General features: G+C 44.8%; 1 protein-coding gene across 1 annotated transcript in view; it reads right to left on the bottom strand.

The window, feature by feature from the left end:
* The window catches only part of LOC107121519 (RAC-gamma serine/threonine-protein kinase), a 208604-nt gene extending 193753 nt beyond the window's left edge, over positions 1-14851 (bottom strand). Inside the window, exon 1 of the mRNA XM_015424432.1 lies at positions 14806-14851. The gene's annotated coding sequence lies outside the window, so the exon portion shown is untranslated. The remainder of the gene's footprint in view (positions 1-14805) is intronic.
* Between the last annotated feature and the right edge of the window lie 12986 nt (positions 14852-27837).

Genomic DNA, 27837 nt, shown 5'->3' with positions numbered 1-27837 from the left:
TCTCCCCCCCTCTCTAACTCTGTCTCTCTCTCTCTACCTCCTCTTCTCCCTTCCTCCCTTCCACCCGCACTTCCTTCCTATCTAGGACCCGTTGTCTAATGCCACAACGGGATTTGCTTACTAGTTATAAATAAAACGCTTGAGACTGCAGAGATGGATAAATTAATTTTGAGAGGATGAGAAGGAAGGAAGCTTTGAAAATACATGATCAAGATTCTACAAATGGTTGGAAGACTACAATAAATAAATCATATGGATATATAACTGAATTAGAAGATAATACGAACTATACTTTTAACTATAATGCAAAATATTTACATAAAAATATAAGGTGGAAAATATGAATTTACAAAGGAGACAATGTATGCGGTATCAAAATAGTTAAAACAATGCTGTAAACGGTACCCCCAAACTTTTATGTAATTTTGTTTGTTGGTTGGTTGTCTGTTATAAAAATAAAATTTCTTTTAAGTCTCACTAAGCGCTTTTTTCTGTCAGCTCTGCCCCCATGCTCCAACTCCTCAGTGCTCCATTCCAACTTCTTTCCCACTTGATTTTTTTTTAAACAGCTCCATGTTCTGTTCCACAGTAAACTGCCTTCACCTAATCAGAATGAGCTCCATGAGCTGTCAATCATTTTTCAGCTACCTCACCCTTTTTCCAGCAGCATTGCCTAAAAGCCTGCAATTTCTTGCTGTCCATCACAGTGCCCATCCCTAGTCACAGGCCTTGAAGGATGTATTCTTCAATAGCAAAATGCCCTCCATAGGAAAATCATATGACTGCAAGTGGAAGTTTTTCTCCACCTTTATTACAAACTGCAGCATTGACCCTCTCACCTGTCCACTCCCTACAATATCAGAGTTTCATTTGAAGCTATGCTCCTCAGGCCTAGCGCACCCTTCCATCAAGGTCTATCCTGCTGCCATATTTGACTCCAGGCTGCTTATCAGGAGCAAAACCATCTTCTCTCAACTTCTCATCAAACAGTTTCTTTGAGGACTAGTCTGGACATACCCTCCTGTTCATCCACCAGGCCCACAGTGGGACAATGATTTTTCCTTATATAGCTGGTCAAGAAGCCATTCAAACAACTGGCTACTTGTGATTTAAGACTCTCCTGTAAGACAGCCTTTCTGGTAGCTCCGTACACTGCACATCATGAGCTTCAACTAACAGCATTACTGGCTGATCCACCCTTCCTTAACACAGTTGCATCTCCTTTCTCCCTAAGGTTATATTCGATTTTATACCAACCAAGCTATCATCCTACCTACCTTTTTCCATTCCCCCATAAATAAATAAATTACCTAGATAGCATCCCTGATGAATATACAGCAGAGGTGAAGAATAGATTCAAGGGTCTAGATTTGATAGATAGAGTGCTTGAAGAACTATGGACGGAGGTTCGTGACATTGTACAGGAGGTAGCAATCACCACCATCCCAAAGAAAAAGAAATGCAAGAAAGCAAAGTGGCTGTCTGATGAGGCTTTACAAATAGCAGATTAAAGAAGGAAAGCGAAAGGCAAAGGCGAAAAGATTTACCCAACTGAATGCAGATTTCCAGAGAACAGCAAGGAGAGATAAGGAGGCCTTCCTGAATGAACAATGCAAAGTAATAGAGGAAAACATTAGAATGGGAAGGACTCGAGATCTCTTCAAGAAAATTGGAGAAATCAAGCTGCTGTTAAAGTTCTGCACTCCATTTGCCAGCAAATTTGGAAAACGCAACAGTGGCCACAGGATTGGAAAAGGTCAGTATACATTCCAATCCCAAAGAAGGGCAATGCCAAGGAATGTTCAAACTATCGCACAATTGCACTCATATCACACGCTAGCAAGGTCATGCTCAAGATCCTACAAGCTAGGCTTCAACAGTACGTGGATAGAGAACTACCAGAAGTACAAGCTGGGTTTCGAAGAGGTAGAGGAACTAGAGATCAAATTTCCAACATTCGCTGGATTATGGAGAAAGCAAGAGAGTACCAGAAAAATATCTACTTCTGCTTCATTGACTATGCTAAAGCTTTTGACTGTGTGGATCACAACAAACTATGGCAGGGCCTTAAAGAGATGGGAGTACCAGACCACCTCACATGTCTCTTGAGAAACCTGTATAAGGGCCAAGAAGCGACAGTTAGAACCGGATATGGAACAACTGATTGGTTCAGCATAGGAAAAGGAGTACGACAAGGATGTATATTGTCGCCTTGCTTATTTAATATATATGCAGAGTACATCATGCGAAATGCTGGCCTGGATGAATCACAAGCGGGAATTAAGATTGCTGGGGAAAAGATCAACAACCTCAGATATGCAGACGATACCACTCTGATGGCAGAAAGTGAAGAGGACCTCAAGAGCCTCTTGCTCAGGGTAAAAGAGGAGAGCGCAAAAGTGGGCTTGAAGCTCAACATCAAAAAAACTAAGATCATGGCATCCGGCCCCATCACTCCTTGGCAAATAGAAGGGGAAGTCGTGGAAGTAGTGACAGACTTCACGTTCCTGGGATCCCAGATCACTGCAGACTGTGATAGCAGTCATGAAATTAAAAGACGCCTGCTCCTTGGGAGGAAATGATGGCGAACCTAAACAACATGATAAAAAATAGAGACATCACCCTGCCAACAAAAGTCCGCATGGGCAAAGCAATGATATTCCCAGTAGTCATGTATGGCTGCAAGAGTTGGATTATAAAGGAAGGCCGAGCGCCGAAGAATAGATTCTTTTGAACTGTGGTGCTGGAGAAGACTCTTGAGAGTCCCTTGGACTGCAAGAAGATCAAATCAGTCAATCCTAAAAGAAACCAACCCTGACTGTTCCCTGGAAGGCCAGATAATGAAACTGAAGCTCAAATACTTTGGCCACCAAATGAGAAGGGAGCACTCACTGGAGAAGACCCTGATGCTAGGAAAGATTGAAGGTCAAAGAAGACGGGTACGGCAAAGGATCAGATGGTTAGACAGTGTCATAGATGCAACGAACATGAAATTGAGCCAACTTCAGAGGATGACGGAAGACAGGAAGGCCTGGCGTGATCTGGTCCATGAGGTTGCAAAGAGTCAGACTCGACTGTGCGACTGAACAACAAATAAATGATGCAGAAAGTAAAGGGCTTTATATTCCCTCAGCAACTGAAGTACACTGACCTTTTACATCGACCACACTTCTTCCTTTTTACCACACGTCTGCATCTTTACAGCATGTCAGTGGTCATAAAAAACAACTGTGTTCTCAAAAGCTTAGCTGCTGGACTTCACACACTATCTTTGCTACCAGCTGGCATACAAACCACCACTTCCTTGGCCTAAAACAAACTCCAAGAGGCCTGTAGCAGCCTCCGTGCCTTTGCCAAAGAGGTCTCACTCCTTGAATGGCTATATTGGCACAGCCCATAACCTTCGTAAAGCGTTATGCATTCAATGCAAGAACTCACAGACATGTTTCCTTTGGGGATTTCACTCTATCCTCTCCTAGCAGCACATGGACCCACCTACAGGTAAGCAAGCTTGCCAGTCTTCACCCATCTGTGTGATGTACAGAGACCACAAAGAAGTAAAACAGGATGCTTACCTGTAACTGTTGTTCTTCAAGTGGTCGTCCGTGCATTCATATGACCTGTTCTCTTTTCCCAGTAAAGATAACTTTTACAGACGGCATCCTCAGCTTGGACAGAATTGAGTGGGACAGGCCTGGATATTCCCCTTTGGGCATGTGCAATGTATCTCCATACCAAAGAGGTGATTTTCACACAATTTTATAGCTGTAGAAGCTTCTGAGATCATCTTCTGTGCAGGAGCAGAACCCATCAGTGTGAACGCACAGATGACCACTCGAGGAACAACAGTTACAGGTAAAAAACCTGATTTTACTTGACAGAAACATTGTTTTTAAAAGTGTGCTTTATTAGGAACAATTAATTCATCAGAAGTGCATATCATGCTCTATTTCCACTGACTTAGACAGCACCAGGACAACTTTTTCCACTGCTTAGGGTCATAGGATGAGTGACCTTTAGCCCTTCATACAGGTCAACTCCCTATGAATTCTGCATAATCTCTTGGATGACTCCCATTCTGCAGTCACTCCATTGGTTCCCTATCAGTTACCAGGCTCAATTCAAGGTATGGCCTATCGCACACAAAGCTCTTCATGGACTTGGATCCTCATATGCGCAAAATCATCATTCTTCCTATGCTCTGCCACAACAGCTTTGCACACCTGAGCAGGTCTTTTGATGGTACCAACCTATAAATGGCCAAAATCAACAACTGCCCCTACACATGGATTTTGTGTTGTGGCCCCTACTTTTTAAAAAAATTATATTATAAGTTCAATTTATATACCGCCCTTCCCTGAATTCACAGGGCTCAGGGTGGTTGCCAACAACAAAAAATACAATATAATACCAAAATTAAAACAGTCAAGTTAACATTAAAGAACATTAGATGGTGCCAAGATAAATACAGTATGCATTACTGACCCGCGAGGAGAAAAGAGAGTGGGGGGGGGGGGAGGGCCAGGTAGATGGTACTTGTTGCTGTCCTCAACCAAAAGCCTGGTGAAACTTCTCTGCCTTACATGCCCTGTGGAACTGCATAAGGTCCCACAAGGCACAGATGTTATTGGGCAGACAGTTCCACCACGTAGGAGCCAGAGCTGAAAAAGACCTGGCTCTGGTTGAGGACAGCTGGATGTCTTTAGGGCTAGGGATCAATTATGGAATGGCCTGCCTGATGAGGTTAGGAAGGCTCCTGCCATTCCATAAACTATGCAAAACTGAATTTCTTCATGAGGCCTCTTTTACACAGGTAATGTGGGTGTACTGTAATTAAATGATTCAGAAAGATGCTTTGGTGAAGGAACAGGGACTGTGGACTATACAGCAGTACAGTTTATAGTCCAGGCCTGACTACCGGCAGCTGGAAAGGCTCTGAATGGACAGGGGCCGGTGCACCGCCAGGCCGGAGGCTGCTGGAGGCGGCCTAGAGGCCGCTGGACGCACCCAGGCAGGAAGCCGGTCACAGGTCGCTCCCTCACCCCTCGACTTCGGGGGGTCACGAGGAGGGAGACAGAGGGGGACTGGGGGCGCCTGCATTGCGTCTTTCTAGGGGCCGTTGTCTTCCTCCACAACAGGCTTTGCTCCTAGTGTGTGTGTATATATATATATATATATATATATATATCCACTGCCAACCTAGACACTCTTCCCTCACAGAATAAACTATCAAAAGGGCTGTCTGTCCTGATGAAGACACTTCTCCTGCTTGGCTCCTGTGGAACTAACCTTTCCCTCAGTGGCTGTTGCTAGGCAACCAAGCTTGGTTCTGTCAGTAAAAAGACAAAGGAAGGAAGCCCTTTCCAGGCCTCTGTGAGGAACTCATTGGGGCCAGTCCTGACTATGGTTGCCAGCTACAGGTTGGGAAATTCCTGGATATTCAGTGGTGGAGTCTAAGGAAGCCAGAGTTTGGGGAGGGGACAGGCCTCAGCTGAATAGAATGCCATAGAGCCCACCCTCCAAAGCAGTTATTTTCTACAGGGGGGAGAGATCTGTTGTCTGGAGTTCAGTTGTGATACTCAATGATCTTCAGGCTTCACCTGGAGGTTGGCTACCCTAGGTGTGGCAGTTAGCACTTCAGAGCAGGGTCTGCTAAACCCAGGTTCTTGCTGTGGAAGTTGAGTAGGTGATTTCGGACCAGTCACAGACTTTCAGCCTAACCTACCTCACAGGGTTGTTGTGCAGATCAAAAGGGGGAGAGGAGAATGATGTAAGCTGCTTTGGTCTCCACTCCGGAGAAAGGCTGTACTTTTCCTCCTGGGGAATCATTGCTGCCAATCTCCAGGTGAGGGCTGGAGATCACTCAGAATTAAAACTGCTCTCCAGATGGGGTCTGGGTCCTCTCCCCCGCCCACTGCCAACCTAGACACTCTTCCCTCACAGAATAAACTATCAAAACTGCTCTCCAGATGGTAGAGATCAGGGGCAGATAACAGTAAGTTAATGGTTCGCTGGGAAGGAGAAAGGGTTGCCAACTCCAGGTTGGGAAATTCCTGGATATTTGAGGGATGGCGCTGGAGAGGGTGGGGTTTGTGGAGCGGTGGGACCTCAGACAGGTACAGTGCCATAAACTCCACCCTCCAAATCAGCCATTTTCTCCTGGGAAATCATTGTGGCCAATCTCCAGGTGAGGGTCGGAGATCACTCAGAATTACAACTGCTCTTCAGATGGCAGAGACCAGTTCCCTTGGAGAAAACAGTAAGCTTTATGTTATTATATGCTGCTGAGGTCACCACAGCAAATTGACGCTGAGTGCCCAAGGTACCCGCCCAGAGCCTCTTTCTAGAGCTCGTTGTATTTATTTCCACAACAGGCCTTATTCCTAGTATACACACACACATATATATTATACTACAGTATGTACTAATTGTTGATTTAAGTATGCACCTACTATGTAATTTCTGTAACATTTCACATTACATGCTTATGCTTTCTTTTAGATTTCCACTTGTTTTTAGTTTTCTGCAATCCAATCCACTTTGGTGTAATGGTTAAGTGCGCAGACATTAATCTGGGAGAACCAGGTTTGATTCCCCACTCCTCCACTGCACCTGCTGGATGACCTTGGGCAAACCATAGCTCTGGCACAGCTGTCCTTGAAAAGGAGCAGTTTCTGTCAGAGCTCTCTCAGCCCCACCTACCTCACAGGATGTCTGTTGTGGGGAGGGGAAGGGAAAGCAGTTTGTAAGCCGTTCTGAAACTCCCTTAGGTAGTGAAGGGCAGGGTATAAATCCAATCATCTCCATCTCCTCCTCCATCTCCTCCTCCATCTCCTCCTCCTCCTCCTCCTCTTCTTCTTCTATTGCATTATTTACTGCATGGCCCATCCTGTTAAGTCTCTGCCAGTTTGAACCCCATCAACGTGTATTTATAGTTAGGATTTTTGGCTCCAATGTGCATCACTTTGCACTTGGCCGCACTGAACCCCATTTGCCACACTGACGCCCACTCGGACATCCTCGACAGATCCCTTTGGAGTGCCTCACAATCCTCCCTGGTTTTCACCACCCTGAATAATTTTGTGTAATCTGCAAATTTAGCCACTTCACTGCTTACTCCCAACTCCAAATCATCAATGAACAAGTTAAATGCATCGGACGCAGTATTGATCCCTGTGGTACCCCACTGCTTACCACCCTCCACTGAGAAAATTGCTCATTTATACTCACTCTTTTTTCCTATTAATTAGCCAGTTTTTGATCCACAACAGGACTTGTCCTTTTATCCCATGACTACTGACCTTACTTAGGAGCCTTTGATGAGGAACTTTATCAAAAGCTTTCCCAAAGTCAAGGTAAACAACATCTATTGGATCCCCCTTGTCCACATGTTTGTTCACTCCCTCAAAGAACACTAACAGGTTCATGAGACAAGATCTTGCCTTACAGAACCCATGCTGAGTCTGCCTCAATAGTTTTTGTTCACCAATGTGCCTACTAATTCTTTCCTTAATAACAGTTTCCACCAACTTACCCGGTATCGACATCAGACTGACTGGCCTGTAATTTCCTGGATCTCCTCTGGAACCCTTTTTAAAGATGGGAGTAACATTAGCTACCTTCCAGTCCTCAGGAATGGAGGCACATTTTAATGAAAGATTACATATTTTTGTCAGGAGATCCACAAGTTCACATCTGAGTTATTTCAGAACTCTTGGATGTATGCCATTCGGGCCTGGTGACTTATCGGTTTTTAACTTGTCTATCAGTTGTAGGACCTCCTCTCTCGTCACCTCAATCTGACTCAAATCTTTCAAAACCCCGCCTGAAATCAGCGGTTCTGGAGTGGGCAAGCACTTCTCATCTTCCACAGTGAAGACAGAGGCAAAAAATGCATTCAGCTTCTCAGCCACTTCTCTATCATCCTTCAGTATTCCTTTTACCCCTTGGTCATCCAAGGGCCCCACCGCCTCCCTGGCTGGTTTCCCACTTCTAATATATTTGAAGAAAGTTTTATTGTTGGTCTTTATGTTTTCTGCAATATGCTCCTCATATTCCCTTTTTGCCTGCCTGATCACAGACTTGCATTTTATTTGCACAGTCTGTGTTCCCTCTTATCAACCTCACTGTGACTAGCTTTCCACCGCTTAAACGAATCCTTCTGTCCTTTTACAGCTTCCATTACTTTATTAACCATGCAGGCCTTTTTCTATACCTATTTGTGCCTTTCCTAACCTACAGTATATATTTTTTCTGAGCTTCTAGGATTGTAGTTTTAAATAGTCTCCAAGCTTCCCCAATGGTTTTGACCATTTCTACTTTTCCTTTCAGTTTCCTCCTTGCATGTCCCCTCATATCAGAGAAGTTACCCCTTTTAAAGTTGAAAGTGGTTGCATTGGTCTTTCTTGGCAACTCCCTATTTATACAAATGCTGAACTCAATAATATTATGGTCACTGTTCCCAAGCGGTGCAATGACCTTTACATCTCTCATCAGGTCTTGGGAGTTACTTAGGACCAAGTCCAGGATCTCTCCCCTGGTAGGTTCTGTGACCATCTGCTCCTTAGCACAGTCATTGAGAGTGTCTAGAAACTCAATCTCTTTTTCCCGACTTGAACACATATTGACCCAATCAATGTGTGGGTAGTTAAAATCACCTATTACGATGCAGTTATTTCATCTAGCCACTATCTTTAATTCATTCATCATTTTATAATCCTCTATCTTTTGATCTGGTGGGTGATAACAAACACCCAGTGTTAAGCTTCCTTTTGGGCCCACTATTTCGACCCACAGAATTTACAGAAGCGAATCCAATTCTCTTACCCTCTCAATCTTACCGGACTGTATACCCTCTCTGACGTATAGAGCCACCCCACCTCCAACCCTACCCCCCCATCCTTCTGATATAATTTATAATCAGGAATCACCATATCCCACTGATTTTCCTCATCCCACCAAGTTTCTGAAATACCAACAATGTCTATTTTCCCCCCAACGCCAAGCATTCCAATTCCCCGGTTTTACCTTGGATACTTCTAGCATTTGTATATAAACATCTATAATTTCCCATGCATGTTAAGCCCGCAACCTTCCTCCTGCTGCCTCAAGACCTTGCCAGGCAGTCCATATTGTTAGCCACAGTACCAGTGGACAATTCTAATCCATCTCTTTGTAATCCATCTCTTTCTAATCCTTATCTTTGAGATGAGCCATCCCAAACCAGAAACTTTTCATCTCCTGTCGGCTTTTTCCAAATATTCAGGTTAAAAACTGCTCTGCCACCTTTTTGATTTTAAGCGCCAGCAGTTCCTTCTCAGGACAAGTGGAGACCGTCTCTTTTGTACAGCTCCCTCTTGTTCCAAAAAGCATCCCAGTGCCTAACAAACTTGAACCCTTCCTCCCTACACCATTGTTTCATCCATGCATTGATATGCCTGTCTATGCGGCCCTGCGCATGAAACAGGCAGCACTTCTGAGAAGACTACCTTGGAGATCCTGGCCTTGAGTCTCCTACCTTGCAGCCTAAATTTGCCATCCAGGACCTCATGACTGCATTTCCCCACATCATTGGTTCCAATATGTACCTCCCCAGCACTGTCCACCAGCCTATCTAGAACACAAGTAATGTCTGCTACCTTTGCACCAGGCAGGCAAGTCACCATACAGTCAGTACATGGGTTTTCCACACAACTGTCTACCTGCCTAAGGATTGCAACCTACCAAGAGCCCCCCTCCCTCCCTGCCCAAGGATGGTTCCTTGGTGCGAAAGGATACCCATTCACCAGCTGAAGAAGAGGTCCCTTCTGAGGGCACATTCCACTTATCCTCAGTACGCTGCCCTGTTTCCTCTCAACCCCCATGCTCCCTGACAGCGGTGGGGCTGCCATATTCAGAGTGGGACATATCTAACAAGTCCCCGAGAGTCTTCTCCATGCGCCTAACTGACTGTCTCTGCTTCTCCAGGTCAGCCACCTTGGCCTCAAGGGTGCAAACTTGTTCCATGAGAACCAGGGGGTCCTTGCACCAGGCACACACCCAAGACTTCCGTCCGGTGTGCAGATAATCATTCATGTGACACTCCATGCAAAACAATGGATAGCCCCCAACCCCCTCCTGACACTCTGCCTTCATAATTGCTTTTTTAAAAAATAATTATATATAATCCCCTTTTTAAAACCCTTCATATTTATGTGGTTCTCCTTGTAGAAGTCTACTTACCTTACTGGGAACACAAGGAGACTAGGACCCTGGCTTTCTGGCCCTTCCTGGGCCGGATTACTGCATTGGCAGTACCATAGTCGGACCACTATGCCCTGAAGGCCCATCTGAATGTTCCACCCCGACCCTGTTTAGGGGGCAAACCGCTTTTAGCTCACCCGCAGAGCCAAATGGACCCAGTATGGCTTCAGATGGCTCTGCAGGATCCGAAGCCCCCTGGCGGCTCGCTAGATGAACTTGTGGAGGACTGGCATAGCCGACTCTTCACAACCATTGATGAGATCGCTCCCCGGCACCCTCTGCGCACTTGCTCCAGGCAGGCCCCTTGGTATTCCCAGGAGCTGTGGCTTATGAAGCGAGAGCTGAGACGGCTAGAGAGACAGTGACGCCGTGCTCGCAATGAGGCAACAAGAGCATCCTATAGGACCTTTATGAGAGCCTATGAGATGGCAGTCAAGGTCGCAAAGAGAAAATTCTAGGCGGCCAGGATTGCATCTGTGAGCTCACGCCCAGCCCAATTGTGTAGAACGATTCGGTCTTTAACAACTCTGCTACAGGGCAGGCAAAACGCTGGGGAACTGGATATTGGCTGTGAGGCATTTGCGAGCTATTTCACAGATAAAGTCTTGGCGCTACGCCGTGACCTCCCTGCCACAGTTTTAACAGTGAGTGAACTCGAGGCCCCTTGCACGCCTTCAGTTCTGGTTTTGGATTATTTTATCCCACTCAGCCTGGAGGAAGTTGACAGATTGCTTGTATCTGTGTGTCCAACCACGTGCAGCCTTGATCCGTACCCTTCTTGGCTCATTAAAGCAGGCCATGAGGGGTTTCGAGGTGCTTTAAGGGAGATTATCAACAAGTCCCTCTCCGAGGGGCAGTTCCCTGAGGCACTCAAGGAAGCGATGGTTCGCCCTCTCCTGAAAAAACCAACCTTGGACCCGACCGAACTGGCCAACTATCGGCTGATGTCCAATTTGCCCTATTTGGACAAATTAATCGAGAGGGCAGTGGTGATACAGCTTCCTGGATGACGCTTCTGTCCTAGATCCTCTCCAGTCCGGTTTTCGCCCGGGACATGGGACGGAGACAGTGCTGGTTGCCCTTACTGATGACCTCCAGAGGCACCTAGATCGAGGTGGAGTGGCGGCACTGTTGTTGTTAGATATGTCGGCCGCGTTTGACACGGTCAACCACCAGTTGCTGACCCACTGCCTCACCGACGTGGGGATACAAGGGCTAGCCCTTCAATGGCTTGCCTTTTTCCTCCAGGGTCGGGGACAAAGGGTGGCGCTAGGGGAGCAGCAGACCCGAAGACACCCGCTTGAATGCAGCATGCCTCAGGGGGTGGTGCTCTCCCCGATGTTGTTTAACATCTATATGCGCCCCCTTTCCCAGATTGTCCGGAGGTATGGGCTTGGGTGTCATCAATATGCAGATGACACCCAGCTCTATCTGATGTTGGGCGGCCGGTCGGACTCCAGCTCAAAAGATCTGAACTGGGCTTTGCAAGCCGTGGCTGGGTGGCTCAGACTGAGTCAGCTGAAGCTGAACCCAGTGAAGACGGAGGACCTGTGCCTGAGTCAGGGTGGTTCGGGGTTGGGGATCCCTCTCCTGACCTTCGATCGGGCGCCTTTGGTGCCAGCGCCAGAGGTTAGGAGTCTGGGAGTGCTCCTGGATTCCTCCCTAACTATGGAGGCCCAGGCGGCAGCCACTGCCAGGTCGGCCTTTTACCACCTTAGGCTGATTCGACAGTTGGTTCCCTTCCTCGACTGCGGCGACCTGGCTACAGTGATCCATGCGACGGTCACCTCAAGATTAGACTACTCTAACACTCTCTACACGGGGCTCCCTTTGTCGCAATTCCGGAAGCTGCAGCTAGTGCAGAATGCTGCAGCCAGGCTGTTAGTGGGTCTCCCTAGATGGGAGCACATCCGGCCTGTGCTGAAAGCGCTACACTGGCTGCCAATAGCGTACCGGATTCACTTCAAAGTGCTGGTTCTTACCTTTAAAGCCCTATATGGCCAGGGTCCAACATACCTGAGGGACTGCCTTTCCCTGTATATACCCCAAAGAGCACTATGGTCTGGGGCACAACATCACCTAGTGATTCCAGGCCCCAGGGAGGCCCAGCTTGCTGCAACCAGGGCCAGGGCCTACTCAGTGGCAGCTCCTACCTGGTGGAATGAGCTCCCAGAGGAGATCAGGGCCCTGCAGGACCTTGTACAGTTCCATAGGGCCTGCAAGACAGAGCTCTTCCGCCAGGCTTTCGACTAGGAGCCGCCACTACCACCATCACCAACTAACCCGGCTGATAACTGGGAATGGACTGGCCCTATGACGATCGCACTTCAGTGGCGTGGCGGATTGGTACCATTGTACGGGGATGGAGGCAACATCTACTGGACACCATCTTGTCTTAATTTAAGAGCTACAGCATTGAGCACTTTATGTAATTTCGATATTTATTCTGTTTTATCCTGTTTTATTTGGTTTTATGTATTGGCACACGGTGCCCCTGTTTGTTAGCCACCCTGAGCCCATTCGTGGGAAGGGCCGGGTAGAAATTTAAATAAATAAATAAATAAATTCTTACAGAACCCCTAGTCTAAGAGTCCCTAGGCTAAGAGCTACAGGTCAAGAGTCCTCTGGCGAGGTGCAGCCTCAAATAGAAGCCTCACACAGCAGAGGGTGGGGCCAGCAGCTATTTAAATTACATCCAGGCAATCTAATTACAGACAATCACCCTTTCTCAAGCAGCCAGGACTCTGGAACAACGTAAAACTCACCTACACACTCCCAAACACAGTCCTCCCACACAGTACCCTCAGTTAAATAACCTCAGCTGAAAGCAAATAAAAAACACTCACCCCTCTAGCAGCTCAGTCTCCTGCTACTTCTCAAAGCTCAGCTAGGTCAGCTCTAGAATTATGGGGAGAAGCAAAAGCTCTCCCTATCCACTTCTCTACCCCATGCAGAATTTTATAAACCTCTACCAGAGACCCTGCTTGAGGAAACTTACAAAGTAAAACATAATAGAAACATAAAACACCATAATAAAGTAAACAATTAACAAACTATTAAAAACAGCCTGAAACTAGCATGAAACACTGAGCACCTTGGCCCCACAGCAAGAACATTTTCGACAGGGGGGCAGAGGGCCCCTGACATTACCCTCCTTCTCTCTCTCCATCTGCGGAGGAAGAACAGAGAGGGAGAACAAGAGCCAAGGAGGCAGGCAGGGCTGCAGGCTATTCTCTAATGGCCCACCCTGGCACCTCACTGTGCCTGCGCCAGCCAGTCCAGCCACCACATTGCTGCTGAGGGAAAGGGAGGTGGGCCATTCTCTACGCCTCATATGGCGGGGAGGCGAGTTAGTGGTGCTGCTCCATCCTCTTGCTCTCGAGAAGTAAAAGGAGTGGAACCACTAGCTCGCCTCCACCACTACATGAGGCATAGAGAATGGCCTGCCCCGGCACCTCACTGTGCCTGTGCCTCACTGCTCCGCACTGGCTCTTCCTGCTGCAGCTTAGCAGGAAGCAGCAGGAAAAGCCAGCAAGGCCATGGCAGGCAGGATAAGGAGCTCAGCACACCGGGGGCAGGTGGGAGGGGTCTGGCAACCTCCATGGGGGGCACTGCCCCCAAACACACATACACCAGTGGCTATGGGCCTGGAGCACTTTAAAGCAAGTCTCATGAAACATTTCTCAGGATAGAAGCAGACTATTAAAAAGATGTTAAAAGTTCAACCCCTTGATTACAGGCCTAGGTAGAAAAGTTTTAACCTGGTGTCTCAAATAGAGTAGGGTAAGTGCTAGGTGAGCCTCAAGGAGAAGGCATTCCATGTGTAACGTGGCACTGCTGGGGGGGGAAAATCTCTAGTCACTTAGCTGTTTGTCTCTGAAGGCAGGGGACAGAGATCAGGTCTTGTGATGAAGACCTTAGCTGGCAGACTAGACAGTATCGGAGGAAGCAGTCCTTCAACTACACTGGCTCCAAGACTTTTAGAGCCTTAACAGAATCAGCATGGGGATCCTTGCCCCATGTTTTAGTATGCAGTTAGGATATTTGAAGGTGGGAAGATGTCTGAAGTGTCACTGGGCAAAAAAAATGCTGAATCTGAGAGAGCACACTGTAGAGCACATAAAAAAGCATATGAGAGGGCAATGATAATGGCAAAGGAGCAACACTTTCCTGCTACCACTCTGTCAGCTGAATTGCACCCTGCTCAATGATTTAGAATAATCTGGAAGCTGACAGCCCCAATGTGGAGAATCAAAATGAGTTTTAATAAATGACATCTTTGCTGGTAAAATCTCTCAAATATACTTTGAACAGGATGCCAGTTTGGGAACAGACCATATACTATAAGTGTTTGGTCTTTTGGTTCACCTGGCCCTTTGTTTACAGATAGCTTTAGCTTTAGCTTTAGATCCGGGCATAACAAAGGCCACCATATTTAGACCAGACTTTTATCCTTCTAGATTGTAAGATCTCACAGGGACAAGATGAGGAAGCTTTGATAGAGGTGTTATTCAGCGTCTGTTTAAAAAGTCCTCTCCTGATATAGGCCAGTTTCAAACTTACCTTTCATGGTGAAGATAACTGAAAGGTTGGTGGCAGAAAAACTGTACGGTCTTCTGGATAATTCATCTGTCCTAGATCCTTTTCAGTCTGGTTTCAGACCTGGCTATGGAACAGAGATAAGCTTTGGTTACTCTGGTGAACAATCTCTGTAAATCCACAAGGGAAATTCTTGTCAGCACTTCTTCATCTCTTGGAAACTTTCAACACTGTTGACCAAGACTAGGAAAAAGAATACAGACTGGGGAGCCCTTGAGAACATTAACTCTTTGCAGTCAGACTGTGTTCAATAGATTGTGGTCAGACTTTTAAGTCTGTAACAACAGACTTAACATGTAGGGTTCCACAAGGTTCAGTATTATCCCCAATGCTTTTTAGTATCTATGGAAGACCATCAATGAGATCAGCCAGAGCTTTAGAATGGAATATATCAACATACTGACCATAGCTAGCTATATATTTCTTAGGGTACAACTCAGAAACAACAGTCTCTGATCTAGGCCACTATTTCTTTGCCATGCTCAGAAAACTAAAATTTAATTAAGTTTTAATTAAATTTAATTAAAACATTATGCTCTTTGGTAAGGTATACAGGACTGTAACCAGGAAATTGAGGGGGGCACTGGGGAAACTGGTGGGGCATGACACCACAAAATAAAAAATAATAACATAAAAATAAAAAGGCCCAAACATGTCCCTGCTCTGGAGGTCAAGTGCACATACCTATCTTCTGCCAAGGCTCTCTGTGGTATTTCATGGGCCCCTTTCAAATGGGAGAATGACTCCAGTCCAAGGGCCCCTTTCAAGCCCCCTTCCCCAGATGTTTCACCACTGATCAACCAGGCCAACATGTCGGTCCCAGCCAGCCCAGCCCAGGGGCAGGGAATTCCTTCCTCTGACACAGGAGCTGGACTCACCACCATCAGCTCCTTGCCAGCTGCCTTGCGGAAGGCTTTCATCCATCCAAACTTCCAGGGGTTCCAAGAGTTCTGACCAAGGTGGGGGCTGGCTGCGGTGCACCCAGGGCTCCAGACTGTTGCATGGAGAGCCCTCTCCCCAGGGGGCAACACTGGAGCTCCCTTCTTGGGGAGGAGGGGAGGCAAACCATGGAGCTCCCTTGGCGGTAGGCTCGACAGGGCACCACAGCAAAGCAGGGACAGCACCGAGAGCCTCCAGGATTGAGACCCCCTCACCTTCCATTGAGGCCAACCCGGTTCAGGAGAAGGTAGGTGCACTGGCCAGATGGAGAAGGCAGCACCAAACAGGGATGCTGAAAAAGGAGTGGGAATCGGCACAGCGCTGCTAAATTCAGACTTTTAAAAAGTATTTTGACTTTGGAAATACCATTTTGTGGGGCGTGGCTGTTAATTAAGGTGACTTGGCCCCAAGATGCCCCACCGTGGCTATGGGACCAAGGGTATATCTTGTGGAAGGCACTGTACGGTCACAGGGTGAGTCTGTTACAGGTTATTGCCTTTCTTAGACCCAGCCAGCCTGGCCATGGTGATCCATCCTACAATAACCTCCACACCTTACTACAGAGATTACTTTAAAAGACAGCTCAAACTTCAGCTGATCCGAAAGAAAGCAGCTTGGTTTTTATCTTGTCCAAGCCACTATGCTATTACAATGTCCTCTGCAAGGCAGCATTATTTGCCTCCAAGCTCAATTCGAGCAGCTGGTTCTTACTTTTAAAACCCTTCATAATCCAGAACCCACGTTCTTGAAAGGCCATCACTCCCAAAATGAACCTGTGCAGCAACCCCACTGAACAAATCAATGACTCATCTCTATTTCCTTGTGCAGGGAGGTAAAATATGCCTAGTCTCAAAAAAATGTGGTGCAATCTGCACTATGAAAATGTTTAAGAGACTCCCAACTCTGTGGTTTCTTGTTTTGTTTCTTGTTTGTTGGTTTTTGGTAAGGCAGAGCTGTTTAGGGAAGTATATGAAGATGGTTAGCAGAACGGATAATTATTCTGCTTTTATATGACTCTTATGTTTTATCTTTTATTTATTTGCTTTGTGATTGCGTAAAAATAGTGTTAATATTTTGAGCAGCTTTGAGTACTTCCTAAAAACAGCTGAATGTATTAAATTAATAAATAAATGTATTCCCACAAATCTGTGACAGTAAGAGAAAAGGGCTAGCTCAAGGCCATCCAATGATATTTGTGGCAGAGCAAATACTGGAACCCAGGTCCGCTGAGTCATGGTCTGACATTCTAAGCAACTTACTATACCAGCTCTCCATAGCTAATACTAAATATATTTATACTTATTTATAGCCCACCTTTCTCAATCAAACTAAGGTATTTATGCTTTCAAATTTCATAAATATAGCTAACAATACAATCATATGTATTAACTAATACATTTTTAAAGGTTTTTCTGGAAAAAGAGGTGCTGGAACTCTCAATAGGGAAATGAAGGAGAAACACATGGGATTCTTTGAAACCCTCATTTAAATTTTATTTTTTTAAATGTTAATATTTTGTGACATCATAAGTGACAGCATGCTCCCCCAGTGCCCCTCATGAACTTTTAAACATTTTTTTGAGAATTTTCTTTCCATTAAGAGGTTTCAATACTCCATTCTGGCACATTCCCCCCCAAAAAAGCCCTATATATATTGCATTTTATATTCCTAAAGTAGTAAAGTTGTTGTTGTTGTTGTTGAGTCGCACAGTCAAGTCCGACTCTTCACGACCCCATGGACAAGATCACGCCAGGCCCTCCTGTCTTTCGCCGTCCTCTGAAGTCTGCTCAATTTCATGTTTCTTGCATCTATGACACTGTCTAACCATCTCATCCTTTGCCGTCCCCGTCTTCTTTGACCTTCAATCTTTCCTAGCATCAGGGTCTTCTCCAGTGAGTGCTACCTTCTCATTTGGTGGCCAAAGTATTTGAGCTTCAGTTTCATTATCTGGCCTTCCAGGGAACAGTCAGGGTTGGTTTCTTTTAGGATTGACTGATTCGATCTTCTTGCAGTCCAAGGGACTCTCAAGAGTCTTCTCCAGCACCACAGTTCAAAAGAATCTATTCTTCGACGCTCAGCCTTCCTTATAGTCCAACTCTCACAGCCATACATGACTACTGGGAATACCATCGCTTTGATCATGCTTTTGTTGGCAAGGTGATGTCTCTACTTTTTATCATGCTGTTTAGGTTCGCCATCGCTTCCTCCCAAGGAGCAGGCGTCTTTTAATTTCATGGCTCCTGTCACAGTCTGCTGTGATCTGTCACTACTTCCACGACTTCCCCTTCTATTTGCCAAGGAGTGATGGGGCTGGATGCCATAAAGTAGTAAAGTACATATCTGATTTTTGAAAAGTAAGTATTGTATAACAGTTACAATACAACAATTTAAAAGGGGAAATAGGAGGGAAGTGTTAAACCCATCTCCCCAGCATTGCAATCTGTACACACCCCAGTGGGGGAACCAATCAAAGATTACAGATTTCCAGTGTAACATGCAAGCTTTCTCACAAAGAGTTCTTGCCCAAAGACACGCAAGAATATACTGGTTCCCTATCTCTCTTCCTGGGACTTGGCTACGGTGACCCATGCAATGGTCACTTCCAGGCTTGATTACTATAACTCGCTTTATGTGGACTTACCCCTGAAACTGATCCAGAAACTCCAGTTAGTGCAAAATGCGGTGGCACACCTGCTGACTGTGACATCTGTGCGAGTGCACATTCAGCCAGTGCTACGTCAATTGCACTGGCTACTGATTGAGTACCGGATCCATTTCAAGGTGTTGGCATTGATCTTTAAAGCCCTATGTGGCCTGGGACCGACATATCTGAGGGACTGCCGCTCCCCATATGTGCCCCAGAGAGCCTTGTGCTTGGCAGATGATTATTTACTGGCTGTCCATGGCCCAAAGGACGTCTGCTTAGCCTCAACCAGGGTCAGGGTCTTTTCCACCCTGGCCCCAGCCTGGTGGAACATGTTCCCGTCTGAGATCAGGTCCTTGCACACCCTGTTACAGTTCCACAGGGTCTGTAAATTGGAACTGTACTGCCAGGCCTTTGGTTAAGGTGGCTGGCGCCCAATTATTAGGCCTCACTTGCTGAAGCTCTCCAACTGTATACAGCCCATATTCATAAGATCTCCACTGTCCTTTGGTTTATGACCTGGTAGCCTCCAGCCATTTGGGGTTGCTGTACTTCCCTAATTTACTGTGCTACCTGTTTGTAATTATTTTATTTATTATTATAAGTGTTTTAATGGTTTTGTAATATTATTGGTGTGATCACCCTGAGCCTGCTGGCAGGGCGGGCGGGATGTAAATCGAAATAAATACTTATTCTCAGAAATTTTATAATCACAAGAGAAAACTCTCTAGAACTGTATTATATCATATGGAGGAATTTAGATTGGCTTCCTTGTTGGGCTATTGCCTTTGTCAATGGTTCCTCTCCAATTAGAGGGAGTCAAGTATCCAAAAAAACATGATTCAGTTAAAAAAAGTATTTGGCACACCTTTTGCCACTCATATAAAGTGCTTATCACCCTCCACAACCTCCCTCTCAGATTCAGTGTTACAAGTAGGTCAGGTCATCATATGTTACTTCCCTTCTTGCCTCTTTTAAAATATATAAAACTTATTTTATGTATCACATGACAGAGTTACAGGAAACATATAATATAAAATACGGAACCAAGTTGATACAAGGGGTATGCAGACCAATTGGGCAATTCCCTTAAATACTAATATCTACATTTTCAATCCACCCAAGCACAGCTGGGGAGTGTTCAAAAAGCTCCATCACATCTCCCTGGAAAGCATGACGCTCACATTCCTGTGACAAATGGAAATTGTTTGGTGGGCTGCACTACAATCACATTTATGTCCTGATATTTTGCTCCACTTAAACAACAGGTCTGCACAACTGCCAAAGCCTGTTTGTATTTTATTAGCCATCTTCCATACTTTGAAATGGCAAGTCAAACCCTGAGGGCTTCTCATTGATGTTTATGAGGTTATGGAAATCAGGTGGAACTGATTGTGCCCATGTTTGCAACCATTCATCCCCTAGATTGAAATTTTGTGATTGCAGGATTTGTGCAGATCTCATTGCTTGGTGTCAGGATCTTAGTATGGATAGGCCTGCGCCAGCCATGTCTTTGTAGACAGGCAACTCTCTGTTTTCAGTTATCTTTCTATATTCACAAAGAAGAACATCTTGTCTTTAGAGATGCATGGAAGCATTGTTGCACAACATGGGAAGCCAATAGGTCTAAGTAGATTTAATACATCTGCTGATGGTTCTCATTGTTGTGTTGAGTTGGACATCAAGTTTGTGGACATGGGGGCTGTTGAGCCACACTGAAGCACCATATTCCATAGTACTATACACCAAAGCTGAACATTGAAGTGTTGTAGCAGACACACCCCAAGTTGTACCATATAATTTTTGGACAATGTTGTTTCGCATGTGTATTTTCGCTGCTACACTGGTAAGATGGTGTTTATAGCTCAAGGTTCTATCCAGGGTAATGCCAAGGTACGTAGGTTGTGTATAAGTCGGATGTCATTAAGGTAGACATTCAGTTCACAGTTGGCAAGATTGTTATTAAGATGGAAACAGGAGCATTCTGTTTTTCCCAGACTTGGGAGAAACTGCCATTTACGGTAGTAGTCAGCCAAAATTTCAAGGTCCCTAGTCAGTATTTCCTCAGTCCTTTCAACTGATTTGTGCCCTACTGCAATCGCCATGTCATCAGCATAAGCAAATTTCCTGGATATTGTCTTGGGAACATCAGAAATGTATAGGTTGAAAAGACCTGGAGTGAGGACCGAGCCCTGGAGTAGGTCATTATTCAGTTTCTTCTGCTTGCTGATTGACTGACCCATAATTACTTGGAAAGTTTTGTCATTCAGCATGTTATTCAGGAGTTGAAATAATGTTTTGCAGGGGAAAATTTGTAAAAACGTGTACAGCAGATGATCCCTCCAGACTGTGTCATAAGGGGCAGTCAGGTTGATGAAAACTGATGTCTTAAGACACTTCTGATACCTAGCTGATACTTCAATTCTAGCTTGCCTCCTCATGGTACACGCTGGATAACGCTAAAGAGCTAGAACTTCTGACTGCCAGACAATCATAGGATCTCCTGGCTACACTACACACATGGAAACAATAGAGCCATGACCATTTATTCATACCCAAATATGTGTGTGTACGTGTATCTATATCTTCTGAGATCTTAATGGGGGGGCAGTTCCTTCCCTATCAGGTCACAGTACTAAACAAACAAGAAGTCAGCTTTTTATTTATGGTTTGAACATGAAAGTCAGATAGAGGTTACAATGTTTCTTTTCCACTGAACTTTTGAACTGTTTCCCTATTCCAGCATTTGGAATCATTTGTTACACACTGACTCTTTCAGTCAGCTTTAAGCTGCTCTTCACCAGAGCTTTACTCATCCAGACACACTCTCAGCTCCCCGATTCCCTACCTGCCAACTCTTCTCAACAGCTCTTTTCCAACTGTCTCTCACTAATATTCTGTTAGCTCCCACTGGCCACTCTTAGGAAGAAGCAGAACCTAACCTGTTTGTCGCAAGTATTTTTAAAATTTATGTTATTTATAATCCACTTTTCTCATTGAGACTCAAAGTGATTTACACCAGGCGAGAAGTATAATAAAACGAAGGATTTGTGATCTAGAGTGCCAAGGGGATTTAAACCAAGCTCCTTCTTTTCTGGTCCATAATGACTCCAGATATGTAATGAAAATGGCTAAATACCTGACTTATCTGGATGTACCACCCTATAGAGGAGCTGCGGTGGCTCAAGTGGTTAAGACGCTGAACTGCAGGCTGTGGAAGGTCAGTAGTTCAGCGGTTCAAGACCCGGGTGTCGCAAGACAGAGTGAGCTCCTGTCTCTAGTTCCAGCTCCTGCCAACCTAGCAGTTCGAAAGCAAGAAATTGCAAGTAGATAAATAGGGACCACTTCGGTGGGAAGGTAACAGCGTTCCGTGCGCCTTGGTGTTTAGTCATGCCGGCCACATGACCACGGAAACGTCTTCGGACAGCGCTGGCTCTTCGGCTTTGAAACGGAGATGAGCACCGCAACCCTAGAGTCGGATTCGACTGGCTTTCGAGCAAGGGAACCTTTACCTTTACCACCCTATAGAAGAGCTCTTACCCTGGCTCATTGTGCAGCTATTCCCTGTAAGGTTTTAGAAGGAAAATACAGAAAGATACCATATGAAGGCAGGTGCTGCCCGTGCTCTATGGGAGAAGTGGAATCAGTGTCCCACATGTTCTTTCACTGTCCTTTTAATCAGATTTATAGGGATAAGCTTATTGCCCCCCTCTTGGATAGACCAGCACTTGATGCAGATAGTACTGATCTAGAGAGACTTTTAATAGAGGAAAATCAGCAGATCTCGAGACAAAAGCAAAATTCTGCTTGCAACTGATAAAATTTCACAATAAGAAGCAGATCAAGTAGAATCCTCATTTACCTTTGCATTACACAGTTTTCTGCAATCCAATCCACTTTGGTGTAGTGGTTAAGTGTGCGGACTCTAATCTGGGAGAACCGGGTTTGATTCCCCACTCCTCCACTTGCACCTGCTGATGTGACCTTGGGTCAGTCACAAGCTCTGGCACAGCTGTCCTTGAAAAAGAGCAGTTTGTGTCACTCAGCCCCACCCACCTCACAGGGTGTCTGTTGTGGGGAGGGGAAGGGAAAGGAGTTTGTAAGCCGCTCTGAGACTCCAAGTGAGGGGCGGGATATAAATCCAATCTCTTCTTCTCTTCTCTAGTTTAGTTTTAAACATCTAATAATTATTTTGATATAATGGACTGTTAAACTTTTCTCCTTTTAACATTTTAATGATTTTAAGTTTATATGTTTATTTTTAGAGCTGAAAGTTAATTTGCCTGTATTTAATGAACATGTGATATTTTCGGTCTTTGACTGCAAACATCATTCATTCATTCAAGTGATTTACGTAACATACACCAAGAGAATCAAAATGGCCCTGGTCACACGGAGCATTAGGCACGCTAGAGAGACGGAAGATAGGCGGATTTATCTCACTGCCACATCTGGGAAGCGTAGAGCTCCTGTGGCGAACCCGAGGCTTCACTCCGAAGATGCGCTGTAAAAAACTAGTACCTCCGAGGTACTAGTTTCCGGAAAGCGCAGGGCAAGGGCGGGCATCAGATCACATTTCCGGTGTTAGCTCGTGGCATCTGGCGCCCGCCCATGTCCAGTCGCAAAAAGGGGGGTTTTTTGTCAAGTCTCCACAGGTGCGCACAAGCACCCAACGGCGCATGCGAACACTTAGGTTAAAAAAACAACACAACCCCCGCTGCGCCGCTTCTTTGCCGCGCTGTAGGAGTGAGGTATGATCGGCACCTCCCCCCAACCACAGGACGTCGGCGGGACGTCCAGCGGGACGTTTGATCCGGCTGCTGCGCGGTAGTTTGCTCCGGGGCAAACAGCCATGCCTCCCCGCCCCGCTATATCCGGCCCGTGTGACCGGGGCCTAGGTTAAGGAAATGTATAGTAAACAATATAATAGGACTAGGATAGCAGAAATCTGAAACAAGGACTAAGTATTAAACCTGACATGTTAATGCAAGAAGCAGTATTACGTAAGTATATAAATATAATGCAAAATAAAAATATACAGCAACAGATATTGCATATTAGTAGTGTAGTCCAAAAGAAAATGCTCAGCACAATCTTCATAAGCCACTACCATTAGTTTAGTTCAGTTATGTGTTAAGAAATCATGTTTTGCACTTCTATTTTATATTTATCTTTTTAAGAATTTGATGATTTACAATACAGCACAATCACATCCAAGATGGCAAACAGGAGATGCTCTATAGCAGTGGTCCTCATTCACAGAGAGCCACACTCACAATTACCATCAACAGAAATATCCACTGGCGGATGTCCTGTGTGCCACTCCTCCGAACACACATATACAATACATAGCTACTGGTATGCAATGTATACATATAACTTAATTACCATATTACTTCTGAGCATGTAAGGTTATCTCTCTCTACAACCATTGAACTTTTGCCAGTCACTGAGAGTTAGATTGCTAAGGAACCCAGAGGTGACCAAGCTGGATATAGACAAAGGGGAGTAAAACCACCACCACCCCTCTGTGGGCAGCTTGCTTGAGAGCCAGTTTGGTGCAGTGGTTAAGAGCAGTGGACTCTAATCTGGAGAACTGGGTTTGATTCCCCACTTCTCCACATGCAGCAGCTGGGTGACCTTGAGTCAGTCACAAGTTCTCTCAGAGCTGTTCCTTCAAGAGCAGTTCTCTCAGAGCTCTCTCAGCCCCACCTACTTCACAGGGTGTTTGTTGTGGGGAGAGGAAGGGAAGGAGATTATAAGTCACTCTGAGACTCCGAGTGAATGGCAGGGTATAAATCCAACTCTTCTTCTTCCTAAGCAGGTGGGTTGTTGGACAGGTGGGTTGTTGGACAGGTGGGTTGTTGGACAGGGTGGGCCCTGTGGCAATCATCCTTAAAAGTTCTGCCTCTCTTCCAGGGCTCTGAACCAATCCTTGTCATTTAGGCCTCATGCAAATAGAAGTGATTGTCAGCCAATCAGAGCCCATGGAACTCCACTGGATGGGAGGGGTGTGAGACAGCCTCAGCTTAAGAAGGTAGAAGAAAACCTTTTTTCTTTGGGATAGGGATTTTGTGGCTCTGGAAAGAAGTGTCAGCTTAGCAAGGCTTTTATCTGGCTTTTTAGTTAGGGTTTGGGGGTTGGCTTAGAAAAGAAAACTTATTTTAGTGGTACAAATAAGCATCCTGTTAAAGGTGCATTATTCTGAGCTGGTGTGTGTAGGTTCTGTGGTAAGGTGCTCTGTGAGAGAAAAGAGCAGCTTGAACCTGCTGAGGTAACCAGTCAAGAGAAAGGGGAATCAAATCTCTCCCTCAGGGGTTATTTACTTTATTTCAGAGCCAGCTTTATTATATGAGTTATCCACACATCATATTTACATTATTAAATACTTTATTTTCTGTTAACTAAACCTTTGCTGTTCATCGCCATCTGTGTCTTGTCGGTCAAGTCAAAAATCTAAGAAGCAGAAGCCTCTACCTCACATACAAGTACAGCCTTAGTCTAGTACAGGGGTGGCCAAATTGTGGCTTGGGAGCCGCATGTGGCTCTTTCACATATATTTGTGTGGCTCCTGGCACGGTGGCTGGGGAAGCGAAGGGGAGGCATGCCTCCCTAATTGGTCTTCTCTTCCCCAGCCAGTATTCCCTTCTCTGGGTAGACTTGAGCTGGGGGGAGCAAAGAAAGACGACAACTTTAACTTTAAATGTGTTTTTAAAGACACTCACCAGTCAGCTTAGAGAAGGCATTTATCTCTTTAAACCTGTTCTCCAAGGCAATCCAGCTGGCAGGGGGGCGCAGGGGTCTTGGAAGATGCATTTAAAGTTAAAGTTGCTTTCTTTCCACCTCTCCTTCCATCCCATCTATTTGCTTTCTTTCCACCTCTCTCTCTCTCCCCTCCCTCCTCATCTAATCATTATCAATATCTATTTTTACCCCTTCTGTATTTATTTTGGCAGTCTCATTTAATGTAAAAAAAGAGCAAATTTGCATATTTTTCTATTAAAAAATGTGGGTTATATTATGTCTTACGGCTCTCAGACATCTGACGTTTATTCTATGTAGCTCTTATGTTAAGCAAGTCTGCCCACCCCTGGTCTAGCAGGTTTCCAAATAAGAGACCTTTAGGGAGCATACAGCTTACATGCTGCCAGTCTTTATTTTAAAGTTTGTGTCCCCCTTGTTATTTGACTGTGGGCAGCTGGGGTATAAGGAACCTTCAGGAGAGGCCAGAGTGGGGGACTGGATATTCTTCAGTCCAGAAGGCAGTTGCCTCAGAGCTTCTCCCCCCACTCACCCCATAGCCGCTACAGGCCCCTTACTTCTATCCCTGACACAAGGCCCACAGCCCATGCAGCCTCACAGTTTACCTGTTCTCCTATCCCCACAGTGGCAGCTGTTTTAAGGTGAGACATGAGGGGAAGAAATCTAGCCAAATTCCCATCTTCACTACAGCCCCATCCTGCATAGCTTTTTGCCCACATGCATTCCATAATCCCAACACAGTCTTCTGGGGGTATAAAGAAGCCCTCCTCTCTCTTTTGCCAGCAGGAAAAGCTGGTAGCATTCAACCTTCCCTCTTTTGCCAGCTCAACTTTTGAGATTAAAATTACACGATTTGGTATCTCTAAACATTTGTATAATACTGCACTCATTCCATTGCCATTAATTTTAATAGGATAGTTTATGTTTATTCATTGAAGGACTGCAACAGTATCTTGTCTAGTCTGTGGAAAGACCAATACATATATATTATTAATGATAGTTAAGCTAGATCCTTTCCTAAAGCATCCATTTCTTTCAGAATCAGGGCACACAAGTAACTTTATATACGTGGATAACAAACATAGTAACAACTCTTATACAAACTCTTACACTGCTGATGAAAGTGAGAATCAATATCCCACTTCAGAAGCACCTCAGTCAGGAATCTGTTTGAGAAAGAAAAAAGCTTTCTGGATAAGAGGGCAGTTCTCTCTCTAAAGCAGACTCCTGAGAATGACATGTCTCCTATGTGTCAAAATACACCTACAATAATCACAAAATACAGTTACTACCCAGATCATCATGCTCTCTGGAACTATGTTTGTATGAATAAAGAGCAGTATTAATTACCTGGATTCTTTTGAGGAGTATGTATACTGCAATATTTACATGTTCTTCATATACATAAATCAATCTACACATACTCTCTCATAAAGAGAATCCTGTTAACTCATGCAAATCTTTCTATGCCTTTTTTCCCCTCTGTGATAGACTAAAGAATTCTGGTACAGGAAGAAGTAACCATATTCTGAAACATTAGCATAGCAGGTTCAAGGATAAAGGGCACAGGCTTCATTTGAAAGAAAGTCTCATACCTCACTTTGACTACAAAACAGAAATTGAAAGATGTTAGAGGTTGCATTCAACATAAATTACTATTCAAGTTAATACAGGTCTTGTCTCTAGTGAATGCAAACTGACCTAAACATGGTACCAAATGTGCCTTAATAAAAGGAAGCAGCTTTAAGAAATCCCCATGTTTAACATTCACAATTCTCCTTCCCTCCTGTTAGTGGTAGATGATAAGAAATTATGAGAGGATGCAAAGCTATTCCCCCCATCCAAGTACGAATATTTTTCTACTATAGATTAATCATTATATTGTGTTGTCATTCATCCTTTAAATCAAGTGCATTTTGCAGCATTTCACTTACTAATATATGCCTATTTATATATTCATAAATATTAAGAGATCCACAGAATACATGCAGAGAGCAAGTGACAAGACACAAGTCCAAAGGTGAACAAGGGGATAGTATGGCTTCCATGTACACAGCATGCTTCCACAATAAATAGTAAGTGAAAGTTACAAATGACTTACGAACTACCACAATCACAACAAAAATTACTTGAATGCTGAGCAATGTTTTGATGCTGAAAACAAATGTATGGGAATGGCTCACAGAGAGAAAGACGTGTTGGTCTGCAGTAGAACAGCTAGATTTTCAGGGTATGAACTTTGTCAGATACCTCCCCCTGTCAAGGAAGCATGTTTAGGATCAAGCTATACACTGCCCTGATCAGTAGCATTAGGGTATATCATTACTTATTTAGTATTTGTCTATGCTACAAGTGGTTTTAATGCTCAGTGAATTACGAACTGATACAAACATGCTTCCAAGTAAGAAAGAAAGACAGCAGTTGAGGCTATACTATAAAGTATTTAAGAGCACTTTTCTGATCTCTAGTTTGTTTTTAATCAATATTCTATTTTAGTCTAATTATTTCCCTTCATCACACAGCATTTTACTCAGTACTGATATTAAAGAAAAGTAACATTCTTACCAATGAAATTCTATCATATTTATGTAAAAAAATCACCCATGTTCCAAATACAGTCAACTAATATAGAAGTCCTTACATATTTCCCT

Source organism: Gekko japonicus, unplaced genomic scaffold (assembly GCF_001447785.1).
Source record: "Gekko japonicus isolate JY-2015 unplaced genomic scaffold, Gekko_japonicus_V1.1 scaffold26, whole genome shotgun sequence".
NCBI classification, from domain to species: Eukaryota; Metazoa; Chordata; class Lepidosauria; order Squamata; family Gekkonidae; genus Gekko; species Gekko japonicus.
The sequence above is the reverse complement of the archived record's forward strand: the minus strand, read 5'-3'. Positions and strand labels throughout refer to the sequence as shown.